This window comes from Lissotriton vulgaris, chromosome 7, assembly GCF_964263255.1.
Source record: "Lissotriton vulgaris chromosome 7, aLisVul1.2, whole genome shotgun sequence".
Taxonomy (NCBI): domain Eukaryota; kingdom Metazoa; phylum Chordata; class Amphibia; order Caudata; family Salamandridae; genus Lissotriton; species Lissotriton vulgaris.
In genome coordinates, this window is record NC_141695.1 from 835517413 (window position 1) to 835535467 (window position 18055).

General features: G+C 46.3%; 1 protein-coding gene across 2 annotated transcripts in view; it reads right to left on the reverse strand.

The window, feature by feature from the left end:
- Positions 1-18055, reverse strand: part of MAFG (MAF bZIP transcription factor G) — a 164879-nt gene that overhangs the window by 35621 nt on the left and 111203 nt on the right. The gene's annotated exons all lie outside the window — the stretch shown is intronic.

Consider the following 18055-nt stretch of genomic DNA (forward strand, 5'->3'; position numbering starts at 1 on the left):
AAGACTCTGAGCTATCCTCCCTGAGACGTACCACCAAGGCTGAAACATCAGGATCATAGCACAAATGTCCTCAACCCATTGATCCAGACGGATGTCCCGAAACTGCACCACATTAATGGTGACTATGATGAAAGGGTGCCTCTGTGAAAGAGTTAGGGGTGTGACTTCAGCACATTGATTGTGAACCAGAGCCATGCAAGGAGGTTTGCTGTCGTGTGAAGGTCGTCCACGACTGCTTGTGGTGAGCCAGCGTTCAACAACCAGTCATCAAGGTAGGACAAGACTGCTACAACTATCTTCAGAGGTACGCTACAACCAGCACCATCATCTTCGTGAAATCCCAAGGGGCAATGGTGAGGCCGAAAGAGCATGGCAAACTGTAAATGCTTGTGGCCAACATTGAGCCGCAGGTAGCGTCTGAGGGGATGCAGGACGGGAATAGGAAAGTAGGCACCTTGCAAGCCCAATGCCACCCTCCAGTCTCCTGTATGCTGTGCAGATAGAACGAGGGTTAACATGAAAATCTTGAATTTGTCTTTCCAGAAACTAAGAGGTCAAAGATCAAAAATAGGATAAAAACCAACACCCCTTTTCAGCACCAGGAAATAAAAGAGGTAAGATCCAATTCGATCTCCGAGGCTGGTATCCTTTCCCCAAAAGAGTGTGAACTTCCTGCAGCAAAAAAGACAAATGGACCTCCGAAAGCCATTTTGATATGGGTGAAAGATGTGGTGGAAAAGAAAGGAATGGAAGGGTGTGCCTTGTTGGAGAATCTGCACATCCCACCTTTTGGACGTTAGGCCTTGCCATGGAGAAAATGAGTGATTCTGCCTCCCACGTTGTGGTCTGCTAAAAGAAAATTAAATTGCATGGAGGATGCTGCCAGAGGGGCTGGGAACTGAGAGGTTTGCTGTCCCTGCAAGCCAGGACACTGCCTGCTAGATCCCTTACCCTACCCCCAGAATGGCTGTGGTGCCTGTTGATGGGGTGGTGGGACTTGACACTTTCTGTAGGCAAAGCCCCAACAAAACCTCGAAAGGGATGACATTGTTGTGGATACTGTTTTGCAGGTGTTGAGCGACAGAGGGAGTGCTCAATGATTACAATCTCTTTGAACCACTTGAGGGTCGAGTAAGCCTTCTTACCAAAAAGGCAAGACGTGTCCAAAGGCATATGAGTGATGCTTGAATGTACCCGAAAAGCCCATGGATCTCAACCATGCATAGGCCCAGAGCATCACTGTAGTGCCGATTCTTCTGCCTAAACTGTCGGTCATGACCAAGCCTGATCATATGACCTACTTGGCCACATCTTGAATAATCTGTGCCAAGTTGGCATGAAATTCTTGCAGACAAGCTTACCATCTGTGGATGTTCACTGCACACCCGCAGTCAGGATACCATCAGACTGCAGACAAGTAAGTGTAAAAAAAGAAAAACACAAGACAACAGGCCTTTGCCAACTATGCAAGTTGGATCAAGAACAATATCTCCGTATCCACCAGGACCACCCCAAAGCTACGCTAATTTAGGAAAGAGTAGAAGACTTACCTCTTTAAAGAGCACCACATCGCAATGTATTACCAGTCCACAACTCAGCTTCTTCTCCTATTACTCGCTGATTTTAAGCTTGCCTTTGACCATGTACAGCGCCCCAGTGCCGTATGGCTAGGTTTGCGATATGGAAATACAATACATACATATATCTAGGACTGCTTGCAAGATATCAGTGACCATGTCACATAATGCATGGAAGTGTCTTCCCAGCAAACAGCTGCTGCTGACTCAACACAAGGCAAAGTTAGCTGAAGAAAACATCCTCTTCCCAAATAACCCAATGTTTTTTTACTCTGTTTGGGTAGGTAGTAGGAAAAGCGATGAAGTCATCCTTGCAATTGGTGGCCTGTACTACCAGACTCTAAAGAGTTGGGTATGGAGTCAGGAAGGCAAGGTCAATCGGAGTGGGTCTGTGATGACATGAAACCTGTCTGTTCACATATGGGCAGAAGCACGGTTTAGCCCAAGTTCCAAAGAAAATGTGGGTCAGGGCTTTGTTGAACTGCAGTAGAGGCTCAGATTAGCTCTCTCTAGGTTGTAATACTTCGGTGAGAATATTGTTTTTTAACTCAATAGAGGGAAACTGGAAATCTAACAAGACAGCAAGCCACTCATCTAATGACCAAAGCGAATAAAACTGGCTCATCCATGGAAGGGGCGGGGAGAATGCAGCCCCTTGTCAGGAGACATATCAAGCTCATTGGCCTCTTGTAGGTCCAGATAAAAACTGTCATTATCATATTGTGGGGACAATTAGTCTTCACCATCACCATCCTTACCATGATCACCAAAAGCTGGTTGGCTCTGGCCAGAGTCCAATCTGAATAGACTACTGGAGATTTACAGTGTATTGGGGTGGGACGTATCAAAACTGTCCAGAACGTGGCTTTGGCGGAGGTAGAGAGAGAATAATTTATGTGTCAGACAGAACAACGGGATCAGTGTACTCCTCTGATGCTGGCAGCAAGGGGACTGGCCTCACTGCAGCAGGAACCAGCATGATCCAGGATGTGGAGTAAGCTCAGAACTGAGTTCAGGAGGCACAGAAGGTGCCATGGCAGGACCCGCCTGCAGTAACCTGACTGGAGGTTTCTGCAGATTCATGGGGCATAAATGTGGATCAGAGAGAGCCTGTAGGTGATAAAGACGTGGATATTGCCTCCTTAAATGCCTCAATCTGTTGTGGTATCGCCGACGGACACAGAAATCCCGAGTGCATCAGCGACAGAATCGGGTCCTCAGTAGGTAGCAGAGAAAAAACACAATGGGGCAACTCAATGTCCTCATGACTTCTCAGACAGGAAGTGTCTGGGCTGAGACAAGGCTTACTTGGACTTCTTGCGCTTCTTTATGGATTTCGACTTACCCGAACACTTTGACCGCGACGACAACCTGTTGTGAGAATGGCTCGAGTGGGAATGAGTCTGTGTCCCTGACTTTGAGTGGAAGCGACCTAATGCGACTTTCTACAGTACTCCAAGACCTACAGCTAGACTTTGCATTCCAAGATCACCTTTGGGTGCATCAGGGCACTCTCCTCACACAAAAGAACTCAAAAACCAGAGCCACATCTCATAGAGATCTGTCACAGACATTTGTTTGTGACTGTCCTACAGGGCGAAAACCCTCATGTTTAGGAGGGGACATGCTCCCTTGCACACAGAAAATAAATGTTGTCGAGAAAAAGCTTGTCAATGGAGCACAAAAAGGTTTGGAGCAAGTTAAGAATCCATGTACGAAGGCGTAGAAAGAAAAGAACTGATTTCTGAGCTTCAGCGGTGCCTATATGTGGCTTCTGCTGTCACTTCCGGGGCGCAGTGGAGTCCATGCATAGCCGCAAGAGATCACCTACAGGCGTTCAAGGGCTATGCTGAAAAATCTACCAGATCCAGCTTGGCACCTGGGTATTTTCTAAAGGGGAGGAATTTGCTGTAAGATAGAGTATCTACCAGAAAGAGTGTTATTGAAGGTAAGTAACTTGTTCATTAAGAGCGCTGCAGGCAGCTAGCGGTATCTCTCTGAAAAGTCCCTTAGATTATGAGGCTACTGAGGTGGAGCAAAGCGGATATTTTTTTAAAGAAATGCATTAGTTAAAAAAGACTAGAACCAACCTAAGTCATGATAGTTCCTGCAACCATTAACCCCTTCGCTGCTCATGACGAGCTCAGCTCGTCATGCAGTACACTGGTCGTGTGCTCATGACGATCTGATCTCGTCATGAACCATGGGATACAACAATTTCCAGCACAGGAGAGGAATCAGCTTAGCAGTCATGTGGTTAATGTTCTGGGAAACCCAAGGATAGGCAAGTTATCATTCTTTGACCAGCACTTTCCTGGGAGAGAAGAGTGGGCTTGGAAAAATAAGGAAGGGTGCTGACGAAAACTGTGTTATCAGCCCGAGGACATGACACTTTGTGCTTGTATACTCTCCAAATCAGGCCCAAGAAACATTCATGTGTTAGACAATCGCTGCCCTTTTGGGCAAGACGAAGGAAGAAACTACCACTGGTGAGATTTTGAGTACTGTAATGGATGTGATCAGGGACAGGACGGAGCCGATCTAATGGGACTCGGACACTTTCGGCCAAGGGAAACGCATAACTCCAGTTGATTGTTCTGAAAGATATTTGGAGGGTGGCCTGTAAAAGTGAACCAGCGTGCAGCCGTACACAAATACTGAGCCACCTTGTTCACTTTTTGATGAGTGACACACGCTATGATAGAACAGAAGTTCTTCCCTTGACCATATTTTACTGTCAAACAAAGGCAATTTATATTATTTTAATAAAAATGAGATGGGTGGGGTAGGTGAACTCCATGAAAGCAATCCGTAGCGGATTTATATAAGCTGTGTTACTTCTTCCTAAAATATAGGAAGCATTTAGAGCTAAGCCGACAAAAAAGTTGAGCGAGCTCGACACACAGCATATAAAAACTCTCGCCCAAAAGACAAGGAGGAAATTCGACGGGCTTCCACTAACAACTACGAGCATTAGACATGGATACAACAAGTGCTTCACTTTAACCCCTTCCAGGCTCATGACGAGCTGGGCTCGTCACGGTGTAGCCTCCTCAAACACTGATGACGAGCCCAGCTCGTCATGAACAATGGGTTTTTAAAAATTACAGCACAGCAGCAAAATATCGCTAGCAGCGATGGTGTTAAACAAAACAGCACTTCTACAAAGTAGGGATAAAAGCAGGAACCTACTGACAAATAAGCTTAGGGTTCAGGCAGTACATGTAACGAATGAGCAGCTCAAGACACCATGCAACATCCCGCTATATTATGGAGACCTTTGCATGGCAGACAAAGAAAAGAGATGTGCAAGCATAGATTGGTGACCACTTAGAAAAGCTAGCAAGGGAAGCAGCAGAGAGCGTAGAAGAGCTGGTGAGAGAGGACCGAGTATTCTGCGCAGTAGGGAAACTGCCACCAAAACTCAAGGTCAAAAACGGTTTCACAGTTTTCTGTTATAAGATGATCTTGGCCCTGAAAATAAAGTACTCTAATAACTTTTTAAGGGAAGATTCAGTTCTGAACTCGATGCTCCGAAATCCCACAACCTAGCAAAGAAGCCACCTTATGCAGTCCGTATTATCCCACTTCACTGTTATACCCCGATGGAATACTGTTCACTATTTTATTTTTTATTTTGAAGGTTTTATATAGCGCTGGCTAGACCCGGAGGTATCAGAGCGCTTTACATTAGTATCAGACCATAGTTGCAGGTTACATTGTTACAAAGGTTACAGTTATTGGCGCTTGGCAAACATAGTTTCATGTAAGATCGAGACAAACAATAATGACATATGCGTAAGGGGAAAAGCAGGCAAGGGGAGAGATTCAGGGTGGGTAGGAGCAGGGAAAGAAGACAGAGAATGGAGGAGGGAAAGAGTAGGGGAGGGTGACGGGGACACAAACCAGTAGACGAGTCAAAGCTGCGTCCAAAGTCCAGTAAGCTGTGATCCCGGGGAAGTGGTATCATTTCCCCATCTCTGTTGCGAGAGGCTCCCTATACGCAGTGGACTCTCTCAGAGGGGCTCTGAGATTCCAAGGCCTACATACTGGATCCTTCCCAAACAAGCATTTGCAATGCAATAGGTCTCGCATTAGGAAAGTTTGAGCTATTGGTATTGTAAATGACAATTTTTGTATTTATGGGTTGGTTTTGAAAATAGCGAAATTAATAGCTTTGTCATTTACAATGCCAATAGTTATAACTTTGGCAAATGTGACACCTATAGCATTTGTAGTGCAATATGTGTTGTATTTACGTGACTTAGATGTATTGATATTACAAATAACAATGGTTTTTATTTTTTTTTAAATAATTAATACTTAAATAAAAGTTAGTGTAATTTATAATGGCAATAATGTAAACTTTTGTAAATACCTTTTGTAAAGATTATGTTCAGTGTATTTTATTATGACGAAAATCCAAGAAAAGAAGTGAAAAATTAACATCTTTTTGTGACATTTGTAATAAAGCTTGAAACATTGATAGAACATATTTGAACCAGTTGTTGTTGAATGGTTGCACAGATTGATGCTGTGGTAGCGCATAGTGATGCTGTGGTGCCCCTAAGTGATGCTGGGGTGCCCCTGAGTGATGCTGTGGTGCCCCTGAGTGATGCTGTGGTGCCCCTGAGTGATGCTGAGTTGATGCGATAGATAGATAGAGTGAGTGCGATAGATAGAATGAGGGCGATAAATAGAGTGCGGGCGATAGATAGAGGGCTGGCGATAGATAAAGGGCGATAGATAGAGTGAGGGCGATAGATAGAGGCAGCGTGATAGGTAGAGGGTGATAGATAGAGGGCGATAGAGTGAGGGCGATAGATAGAGGGAGGGTGATAGGTAGAAGGCGATAGAAAGAGTGAGGGAGATAGATAGAGGGAGGGTGATAGATAGAGGGAGGGTGATAGATAGATATAGTGAGGGCGATAGACAGACAGATAGAGTGAGGGCGATAGATAGAGTGAGTGCGATAGAGTGAAGGTGATAGATTGATAGATAGAGGGCGATAGAGTGAGGGCGATAGATAAGATAGATTGATAGTGAGGGGCGATAGATAGATTGATAGAGTGAGGGTATAGATAGAGTGAGGGCGATAGATAGAGGGAGGGTGAGAGTTAGAGGGAGGGTGAGAGATAAAGTGAGGGTGAGAGATAGATAGAGTGAGGGCGATAGACAGACAGATAGAGTGAGGGCGATAGATAGAGTGAGTGCGATAGATAGACAGATAGAGTGAGGGCGATAGAGTGAGGGTGATAGATTGATAGATAGAGGGCGATAGAGTGAGGGCGATAGATAGAGTGAGGGCGATAGATAAGATAGATTGATAGTGAGGGCGATAGATAGATAGATTGATAGAGTGAGGGTATAGATAGAGTGAGGGCGATAGATAGAGTGAGGGTGCTAGATAAATGGATAGAGTTATTATTTGGTGTGCAATTATGTGGCACTGAATGGTATTTGGAGTGTATGTTGCATTGAGCGCAGTGTAAATATGTAGCATATAATTATGTGGTATTTGGAGTGTATGGGACGCTCCCGGGCCGCCATGCGCTTTATAAATCCTTTTTCATTTCATTCATGTTGCATTGAGTGCAGTGTAATTATGTGGCGTGTAATTGTGTTGCACTTAGTGATATTTGGAGTGAATGTTGCATTGAGTGCAGTGTAATTATGTGGCGTGTAATTATGTGGCACTGAGTGGTATTTAGAGTGAATGTTGCATTGAGTTCAGTGTAATTATGTGGCGGGTAATTATGTGGCACTGAGTGGTATTTGGAGTGTAGGTTGCATTGAGTGCAGTGTAATTATGTGGCGTGTAATTATGTGGCACTGAGTGGTATTTGGAGTGTAGGTTGCATTGAGTGCAATGTAATTATGTGACGTGTAATTATGTGGCACTGAGTGGTATTTGGAGTGAATGTTGCATTGAGCGCAGTGTAATTATGTGGCGTGTAATTATGTGGCACTGAGTGGTATTTAGAGTGAATGTTGCATTGAGTTCAGTGTAATTATGTGGCGTGTAATTATGTGGCACTGAGTGGTATTTGGAGTGTATGTTGCATTGAGTGCAGTGTAATTATGTGGCGTGTAATTATGTGGCACTGAGTGGTATTTGGAGTGTATGTTGCATTGAGTGCAGTGTAATTACGAGGCATGCAATTATGTGGCACTGAGTGGTAGTTGGAGTGTATGTTGCATTGAAGGTGCAGAGTGTGTGAGGGTGCAAAGTGTGTGAGGGGGCAGAGTGTGTGGCCTAAAGTAGTGTGTGGGCACAGTGTGTGTGCCCAAAGTAGTGTGTGGGCGTAGTGTGCATGGCCTAAAGTAGTGTGTAGGCGCAGTGTGTGTGGCCTAAAGTAGTGTGTAGGCGCAGTGTGTGTGGCCTAAGGTAGTGTGTGGGCACATTGTGCGTGGCCTAAAGTAGTGTGTGGGCGCAGTGTGACTGGCCTAAAGTAGTGGGTGGGCGCAGTGTGTGTGGCTGCATTGTGTGGGCACAGGGTGTGTGGCCTAAAGTAGTGTGTGGGTGCAGTGTGTGTGGCCTAAAGTAGGGTGTGGGCACAGTGTGTGTGGCCTAAAGTAGTGTGGGGCGCAGTGTGTGTGGCATAAAGTAGTGTGTGGGCGCAGTGTGTGTGGCCTAAAGTAGTGTGGGCACAGTGTGAGTGGCCTAAAGTAGTGTGTCGGCGCAGTGTGCGTGGCCTAAAGTAGTGTGTGAGCGCAGTGTGTGTGGCCTAAAGTAGTGTGTGGGCGCAGTGTGTGTGGCATAAAGTAGTGTGTGGGCGTAGTGTTTGTGGCCTAAATTAGTGTGTGGGCGCAGTGTGTGTGGCCTAAAGTAGTGTGTGGGCGCAGTGTACTAAAGTAGTGTGTCGCCTCATTTTTCAGCAGCGAGCGCAGATGCTCTTCGAGGGTCTTTGCTTACTTTTCACACAGTCTAAAACACAAGTCTGCCCTTACTTGAAAGCAGAAAAAGGGTGCGTTCCTGAGTTGTGAACAGCTAATGTGAACATGAGCTTAGAGAGCGAAGTGGGGTGCTGTAGGGGCAGCCTGAGAAGATCACCATGAAACTACATGTCACCAAGAACGCACTTTAGTCCTGGATATTACTGTGCATTCTGGGGACTGTAGTTCTAGTTCACTTCTCTTGCTCTAACGTGAAAACAATGATTTCTATATGAGACAAGTTTAACCTATTAGCATTGTAAATGACAATGCGTTTCATTTATGTTTCAAAAACAAACACATAAATAAAAGGCATTGTTATTTACAATGCCAATAGCTCAAACTCGGGTAAATGCGAGACCTGTTGCAATGCAATAGGTCTCGCATTTATGAGAGTTTAAGCTATTGGCATTGTAAATAACAATGCCTTTTATTTAAGTTTTTAAAAAGCAAAACAAAATAAAAAGGCATTGTTGTTTAGAATGCCAATAGCTCAAACTCGCCTAATCGCGAGACCTATTGCATTGCAAATCCTTGTTTTATTTGTTATGTTGGCAGTTCTGGGGCCTATACGTTTGAGTGCCGTGGCACCAGCTCCAGCGTTGGATAAGTTATCATCATGAAACCAAATTGTGAGTTTGTGTAGAACAGCAGTAACATTGACCTGTTGTGACCTGTACACCGTTGCTCAAGTGTGTCTTGGCACTTCCTGATGTTATTGTTTCCCATGTCCACCATATGAAGTTTAGAGATCTCAGAAGGTGGAAGGCCACGAATCTGCTTTAACATTTCTCAAGAATTCTCTGTCCAGTATTATCACCCGAGTCATTCCCCCAGTATTTTAAACCTGTACAAAGATTTTGAGCAATAATCGGCAGAAATAATTACCTACTATTGAAAAAAGAGTCCAGCTGGAGACGTGATTGTCATTTCTTTGAAGTCAGAGCGATTCATTCGTGCAGCATTACCGTCACAGCGCCTGATAATTTTTAGAAAGATTTGTATTGCGCAGGAAGGTTAAACTTCACCTGTAAATGTGTTGCCATTACCCCCACCATCTCCCGACCCCCCTCTTGAACATTACTGGGAGTGTTAAAATAAACTCCAGATTGGCCTGTTGGGAGTCAAACCTGTAACCAGCGAATTACATAAGATCGCTGGCACAGTGGATTCCTTTCACGCTGAGCTGTCACCGGCAGCCGCACAGAAATTGGAATAATTTTAGGATTGATTTTTGTCTAACAACATGACATTCTGTTTTTTTAGCACGTAATGAGTTTGCAGCCTCAAATTTAAAAACACCCTAAATTCTGTGTTTACTCTAGTACTAGCATCTGAAGATTTTAATCTCTATGACTTTTAGACTGGAAATATGTAAACATGTATGTAAATGCTTGTAGCAAAATGGATTTAGTCGTGCACGATGCCCAGAGAACACGTGACAAGTTGTATGATGGAAATCCATAAAGGCAGTGGATGCAAGAGAATAGACAAAGATCTGCGAGTTTTAAAGGCGCTCTAAACAACTTTATTATGCGATAATGTTTTTATTTTTGTTACCAGCTGTCATGCTGATACAAAAAATATTGTTTACTTAGGCTCAGTGATCTCAGAAACGACTAGCCATTGCTTCAGGTAATAAAGCAAGCACATTTCTTCCATGTAACGCATTTCTACCCCCCAGCTCTGTGGTTCCCAAAGTGTGCGCCGCGGCGCCCTGGTGCGCCGTGATGAGCAGCCAGGGGCGCCGCGCCGCCATGCAGGAAGTAGGTGATATAAATTGCAGCCCAACATGCGGAGGGGGGTTTAAAATACCACCTTCGGAATGGTTTTGCCCAGCACACTGCGGCCATACGCTTCCGTACGTACGCACGCATTTACACGTTGTACATAAGCTGTGTAGGCTCACCATTACTGCCTTAGCAAGCTTGGAGCATCGGAGACACGTTGCTGGTGACCCCCGTGTTGTGCCCTGCCTCGCTTGACCCTGTTCAAATCGGTAAGTAAGTGTCGCAGACGAATGTAGGAATGTCTCATCATAATGCTTTTTAATTTTCAATCGTTTGAACAGTAGTGTAGTGGCGCACGATTTCACTGAGCTCCGCATGAAAGCCCTTCGATTTTGCTGGTAACGTGAGATTCATGCCAAGCTTTAAAAGCGAGCCAGATAATCAGAACCGTGGCTTTTCAAAGTCTTTTTCCAGCTTGTATTCCTTGTACCCGTGTTTTCTCGGCTTTTCAGTGAGAGATAGTGTGAAGGGAGTTCTACGTGGGAAGCCCGAAGGTGTCAGAACGCTTCACAATAGGAACAGTAATGATAAATGTGAAAATTACAAGTGACCAAATTACAAAACCAAACGTTAAGTTACATGAGGCAGTAATATGAGCAAACAAAATACAAGAGGTAGCAAAAGGTACATTAGAGGGGGCGCACGGTGGAAAATGTATTTGCAAAAACTCCGGGTAAAAAGGCAAAACAACAGAGTCTGGTGCTTTAATGCTACCTTCATGGAGTGGAGCTCAGAATTTGGAGGTATTTACCACTTCCAGTAAATACCCGATCCTCATCTTCCAGTATTTGCAGGTGCATTAAGTGCCCCACCCTATGCCACCCTGCTCAAAATCAGGGCATCATTATATGTAATTTCACCTCACATGGCTATCATGAAAGTGCTGCACAGGTCAGGCACTTTTGGGCCTACGTGGAATGCCCGAAGATGTCAGAGCGCTTCACAATAAGAACAGTAATGATACATGAGAAAATTACAAGTGACCAAATTGCAAAAGTTAAGTTGCATGAGGCAGTAATATGAGCAAACAAAATACAAGAGGTAGCAAAGGTACATTACAGGGGGGAAAAGTGATATGTGTGCAAGTTGCAAAAACGTACAAACTACAAGTAGAGGTATAATACTGCAATAAATGGCAGACACTCAAGCACAAGAACACATTGGGAAGGCACTTCCATAGTCATGGAGAAAATAATTTTCTGTACTGGAAGGTCTTCCTTAAGATAATAGAGAGGGCGTGAGTTACATTTGGAAGTGTCTTTGAAGGAGGCGAACTTTGAGGTCAGTTTTGAGGCCTGGGAGGAGGTGGTGGCTCCAAAACACATGCAGAAAAAAATTGGTTTTCTCTGAGAAAAAGGCCCCCAAGCAGGGCGAGTTTGTCACTCCCTGGTGAAACTAGTGACGGGTAAACGGAGTGTGGCTGATCCAGGGGCCACCATGTCCCAGGGCGCCTCCATGCATATTTTGTTACTAATATCATTATAATACCTTCATTGCGTCCCAATTACTTTACGGAAGACAACAGGAAGTACTCCCGAGGTCGGGCTTACATCCTGCCCACTGGTAAAAAAAAATAAACGGTGGGGAGCCACGGCCAACTGCCGATTAGGTCAAGGGAGCCACGGGTCAAAAAAGTTTGGGAACCACTGCCCCAGCTTGTCGGACGCCAACAATAATAAGCTCAACCGGACTAATATCATTTTTTTAGTAGATGCGGAGGCCGAGAACAAAAAAACACTAAAGTCAGCCACATCACCTAACTAAAACAAGAATGAAACGAACTGCTGCACGCGCACCAGCGCGAGACACCGCAAAAACGATCCCGTTCCCCAGGTTCAGGCGTGAGTAGTGCAGTGGCGTAACGAAACTTGAGGGGGCCCCCCTGCAAAGCACATGGAGGGCCCCCCGCGGCGCGGGCCACCATGCCTCCCCAGCGGCGCGGCCCACCATGTACCACTTTGCCCTACCACCCAGAAATCTAGCATATTTTGCTTTGAAACCGACTCTAGCCAATGACACTGAACATCCTGTGCAAATCGCTTAATCTCCCTGCCTAACAAAAATGAATGTGTCCTCATGTAATGCAACTGGTGAGATGTAAAGCGCTCTGATAGCAGATATCTTCGGGTCAAGTTTGTGCTATTTAAAACTCAGTAAAACATGAAACAAACATGCACCGAGTACTGACCAGCATGTAGAGCACAGCGACTGTGACCATCGGAACTCGTGGCTGCTCGAGCTAGATACCTCAAAATCACTTGAGTAGCCTTTCCAAAAAGAAGCACTGGCAAATGCCATTGAGTTAGACTTGTGTTTGCTGAAATGTTTTAACTAGCTTCACTGGCCTACAGCAGGGTTACAGACAGCATGGGCGGCAACAGCTTGCCTTAAGCTTCCCTAACACGAGGAGCAAGCACTGAGCAGACAATAAGTGCATGCAGTGGAGGTGGAAAGTTTCCTCTCAGACTCTCACCTCACCCCCCCCCCCCCCCACACACACACACACCAGTGCCCAATTCCTCACGCACAGAATCTCCTCTCAAAATAGCTAGTAATGGTACATGCCTCAGTGGCGGTGACAAATGTAATGTCGTAGCGGCGATGCAAGCTTCTGACTCTCACTCTCTCCCCCACAGATTCCATAACTGTTATGAATATTGAATAGCCTTCTGGCTTCCTCACGACACACGTGCAGCAGAGCAGCAGGTCATGTGTCCCAAAATTGCCCTTCCCTTCCTACTATCTGTATGTTTAATTGTTGACTACTGTGGGCCAAGGGCAAAATACGGAAGAAGAGTGGACTTGGTCAGACCCAATTATAACAGGGTCCCACAGGCATTTTCATACAAGGGTTAGCGAGGCTTTTAATTATGCTTCAAGCGAATTAATTCCCCGAATCCCACCTCCCCCACCAGACAGGAACCGTCAACAAAAATATAAATATGTCAATAGGCGCCATTTGTCCTCGCCTCATCTGTAATACTGGGAGCATACCTACCATGCCTTCTCTTTACAAAGTGTGTGTGCGGTGGGTTAGAGCGAGGGCGGTGGGGTGTTGGTTGAAACCAGCACTTCTGTAAAAACGTAGCAGGATAAGGATGTTCCAGACCAGTCTAATAGTTCAATGCAAGCTACAGAAGTGCAAACGCCTAATAATATGCCTTATCATCATAAGTAACTGACAAAGTATGAATAGGCAAAACTTTTCACAAATAAACAGAGCAGACCTATAGCGTTGATCAAAGGTTTGTCAACGTAACAACGCACCCTTGTACTGAGCACAGGTTGTCGCACAAGCCAGAAAGTGCAATACATGCACTCTTTCAGCTGAGCTATAGTTGTCTTCTTTCTCTGGTGTACTCTATTTTACTCTTCGGTATTTCTCTGCTTTCTCTTCCTACCAGTCTACCAGACACCGTGTCGCTCTGAATATCATGATCATATTAATAAAAGATCCACACACAAGGGTAGTTTTGCCTTTGTGGACAAGAACAATGAATACAATCTCTGACAAAGCTTTGACGATTTGTTTACAGGCTTATCCGTAATGAGTTTCAATAGCTCCGTTTACACCGGAGGATTGTTGTGAGTCTGATAGGACTTGCTGGGGGGGTAAGGGTGGACCTCACACATTCTGGGAAGGATGCCAGATCTAGAAAGGTTCAGGTTATGTTAGGGTACAGAAAGGGACAGATGTTTACCTTGAGAGGCGATCGAAATCTTAAACTAATTACAAGGGGCCTTACATTTTGCACGAGCACAAGAGGCGGCACCGTCCGCACAAGTGACTGCACCATCCGCACACGATGCGGCAGGCCTGTTGCACTAGGGAAAAGGTGGTATACTTCCCCAGTCGAGTCATTACTAAGGCCAGTTAAAATACACCTGCTTTTTATGATCAAAGACTCAAACAAATATATGTTTAAGGCGGTATTGAGGCGGCACCGTCCGCACAAGTGACTGCACCATCCGCACACGATGCGGCAGGCCTGTTGCACTAGGGAAAAGGTGGTATACTTCCCCAGTCGAGTCATTACTAAGGCCAGTTAAAATACACCTGCTTTTTATGATCAAAGACTCAAACAAATATATGTTTAAGGCGGTATTGTGGTTTTACTAGTGATTTGAAGTTCACGAAGCCAAAATGAAAACCAACCATGTGCGTTCGCCCCCTTTTCTGCTGGCGGCGCATCCTTTTCTCTTGCTCCGCACTCCTTTGGTGTGCAGGAAGTTACTCCCCGGAACACCGTGGGTTCCAGGCTCCAGAGTCAGGGAGGCCGCCCTGGTTAATTAGGCCAGTTCAAAGCACAAGAGCCTCCTGCGCTCCATTAGTGAAGAGCGGCTGAAGTTAGAACGGCAGTGTTACGGAGATAAGGAAATGATTAAAACGGCAAATAAAGATGAATGCAAATACATTCCATTGATTTTCAAGCTCTGCAATGCTGCATACTGCACTTGATGCTGCGCCAAACAAACAACAAAAGGGAAAAGTCAGGTGCGGGCTGAAAAACTATTCTCAAGCCTTCAACAGCAGCCCGACTCCAAAGTCCACTTCATAAGAAACAGAACCCGTTCTGTAAACTTGACACCGTTTCAGATCTCACGGATTGTTTTTTTCTTTTCTTTTTTGCAACAGGGCAAATCAATATGCATACAGGAAACACGATGTTAGTGCGCAGTCCAGCTTGCCAAAAGACCGAGCTCTGTATTCACGACGCCGTTTCCTTATGTCCTACTGCTAAAAGGGCCGCCTTTCCATCACTGACATGCATTAAACCCTCCAAACCCAAATCAATCTGCAGAATTGACTTTAACACCCCAGTTTCCAGCAGCTTAAGTGGCTAACTATGTCAGTGTAAACGTTACATTTGTTATCGTTCCTGCAGGTTATTATAGTGACAGTAATACAAGCAGCTGCTCTCGGCAGACGCTGTTCGAATATTGATCCCATTCCCACCCACCTGCAAAAGGTAACGTGCAATTTTATCAGGCCTGGTGGTTATCGATGGGTGTGTTATTTATTTCTCGTTCACACCGTGTGGCCCGGTAACCATGAATAATTACACACTGAGTATTGGGGAAAAAACAATGTTCTAAACCAAGGCGGCCTGGTCCATGGCCATGCACCTCCTTGAATCCTGGACCGGGTGACGGGTCATCATAGCAAAACTACTTACTTCGAGACAAGTACGAACTTCGAGTTCGGAATGGATGGATTCGGAAATCGGACAGGCTGAGCGTGGGCGGGCTGCCTGCGCCCGGTGGCTGCTTTCTTTGTCTTAGAAGAAGGATTAGGCAGATTGGCAATGGCAGAAGCTGTTCGTTCGTCGTCGGTTCACTTTAAATTATAGGTATGCGCGCCGCCGCGCCCGGGCGCCCCTGATGCCACGCACACGCACCTGAGTGCTGCTGCTTATTGGCCCGCTGGCTGGCGCATGATGTTTGTGCGTGCCCTGGGACTGCCCCATTGCTCACCACCACCACCACCACTCAGCAGCAGCCAGCCCTAGTGCCCACGCGCATACGCGGCGGCGGAACAGCAAGTGAAAGAATGAAAGGCCTGTCCCGCGGCCCGCAGCCATTTCATAGAATCATTATCAGGCGGTAGTGCTTAGACTAAGATAACTGTTATCTTTCTAAGCCCGCCTGATTCTATGAAATGGCGGTGGGCCGCGGGACAGGCCTTTCATTCTTTCATTTTCTGTCCAGTGACCCTCCAGTCCAGTCCGACACTCACTCACAGGGTGACTGGGGCCACCGGCCACGGCAGGGCCAGGGGGCCCCCCACCATTTCGGACTTGCTCTCGGGGCCCTGCCGGCCGGGGCCCCGGCCGGCTCCCTGCCCAGCATCGAAGACTCTCGGACCCGGCCGGGGCCCCGCACCGCACGCACCATGATTTCGAACACTGACTAGACTGTCACTAGAGGGTGGCCCCGGCCGGCGGGCGGCCGCACCATTTACAAGACTCCAGTCAGTGAAGTCCCACTCCAGCCAGCCTGAGCCTCCCAGGGGCCGGGGGCCCCGGCGGCCGGCCGGGGCCCCGCCCGCACCCAGTCCTGCCCGCACCAATGCATCTCAAATACTCGCAGGGGTCCTGCACACCATTTAAGAGCCTCACACACTGCCTCAGCTCAGCCTACAGGCCAGCATATTGTATTACTGCTGAGTGACGTGAGGAATGCGGGGTCTGCGTGGGCTTGTGTTACGCCCCTGGAGTAGTGCACGAGGTTGGAGAGCTCGAGACGCCGCCGTGAGCGTGCACGTAAGCAGGGGAGGATCGCCGGAGAAGACATGGAGCTTGATTCCGATGCCGAGACTGACCTGCTGCGGAGGGAGAGTGACACGCGGAAAGAGCCAGGTGAGTGGGGGTGTGTGGTATTGGTGGGGGAATGTGTGTGTGTGCATGTGTCTGAGTGTGTCGCTTAGTTGTGTGGGGTGGGGGGTTCTGTGCGCTCCTGTGTGTGTGTGTGCGCGTGATTGAGAGGCGAGAGGCTGCCTTGCTGTGCACAGTTGGAGCAAGAGATGTGCACGGCTGGGGGGGGCGGGGCCAGGGGGCGCGTCCACGAGGTGTAATCGGCGCTCGTGGCCAGATCTAGGTCGCTTCACAAGGAACTCGGTAACAATAGGTCTAGCGAGACCTAAAAAGGGGAGAGGGAGTGCTTTGTCAAGGGGTGCCATACCATACCTCTACTTTGAATGGCTCCCTTGGCGCTGTGGACTCTCTCAGCAGGTTCGCTGAGACTCCAGAGAATAAATATTGGATCTTTCTGCAACAAGGGGAGGAGTGCTTAGTCAAAGGGCAAAAAAAGACAGGTGGCTAGGTGGTGTAGCAGGCAGGGGGAGAGATTCAGGTGAGAGGGGATAGGAGCAAAAGAAGTAGACAAAGAAAGAAAGAGTACTAAATGGGAACAGACCACATCAGTTGGGGGGACAGACTGTTTTCTCTCTGCGGCCATGAGTTTGCCACATCTCTAAGGTAAAAACCTAGCACAGGCCATTCCAGAAGCTTTGCCATCCAGGAAATGATGCACACAGTTTGTAATTCGAATTAACTTTCACAATTCACAGAAGTTTCTAGTACGCTGCACATCAGCAATCCAGATGTTTTCATATTAAGTTCTTGGGTGCAGAGGATGATGCTCAGAAGACCAATTGCTACTTACCTGTAAACAGGTGGTTCTCCAGTATTGGTGTCTTTCATAGATTCACATGCTTGAATATTCCCCGTCGTCGAAGTGGGAGTCCCACGGTAAATAAAATAGCAATAATGCTAATATATATATATATATATATATATATATATATAATATCATAATACATAATAAAACAGATAAAATATATATACTGAAAAACCTCAACAAAGGTTCCTACATAGGAATGCATTAGAGAGAAAAAACTCATTTGCAACATATCAGTGTCATTATGTTAGTCCAAACTGCAGCCAATCAGGCTCAAGCACCCTCTAGAACCTTCTCCTCAGAAGCTCAAGCCCTCAGATTTTCGTAGCACTAGTAACAATAGCGCATGAGGAGAAGGGCCTCTGAGGGGAGGATGGGTGGGTCGCATGTGAATCTATGAAAGACACCAATACTGGAGAACCACCTGTTTACAGGTAAGTAACACTTGTTCTTCTCCAGTATTAGGGGTGTCTTTCATAGATTCACATGCTTGAATAGAATAGATAGCAGTAACCTCCTAGAGCTGAGATTGCAGTATCTCTTAACACTTGAAAAGAACAACATATAGCTTAA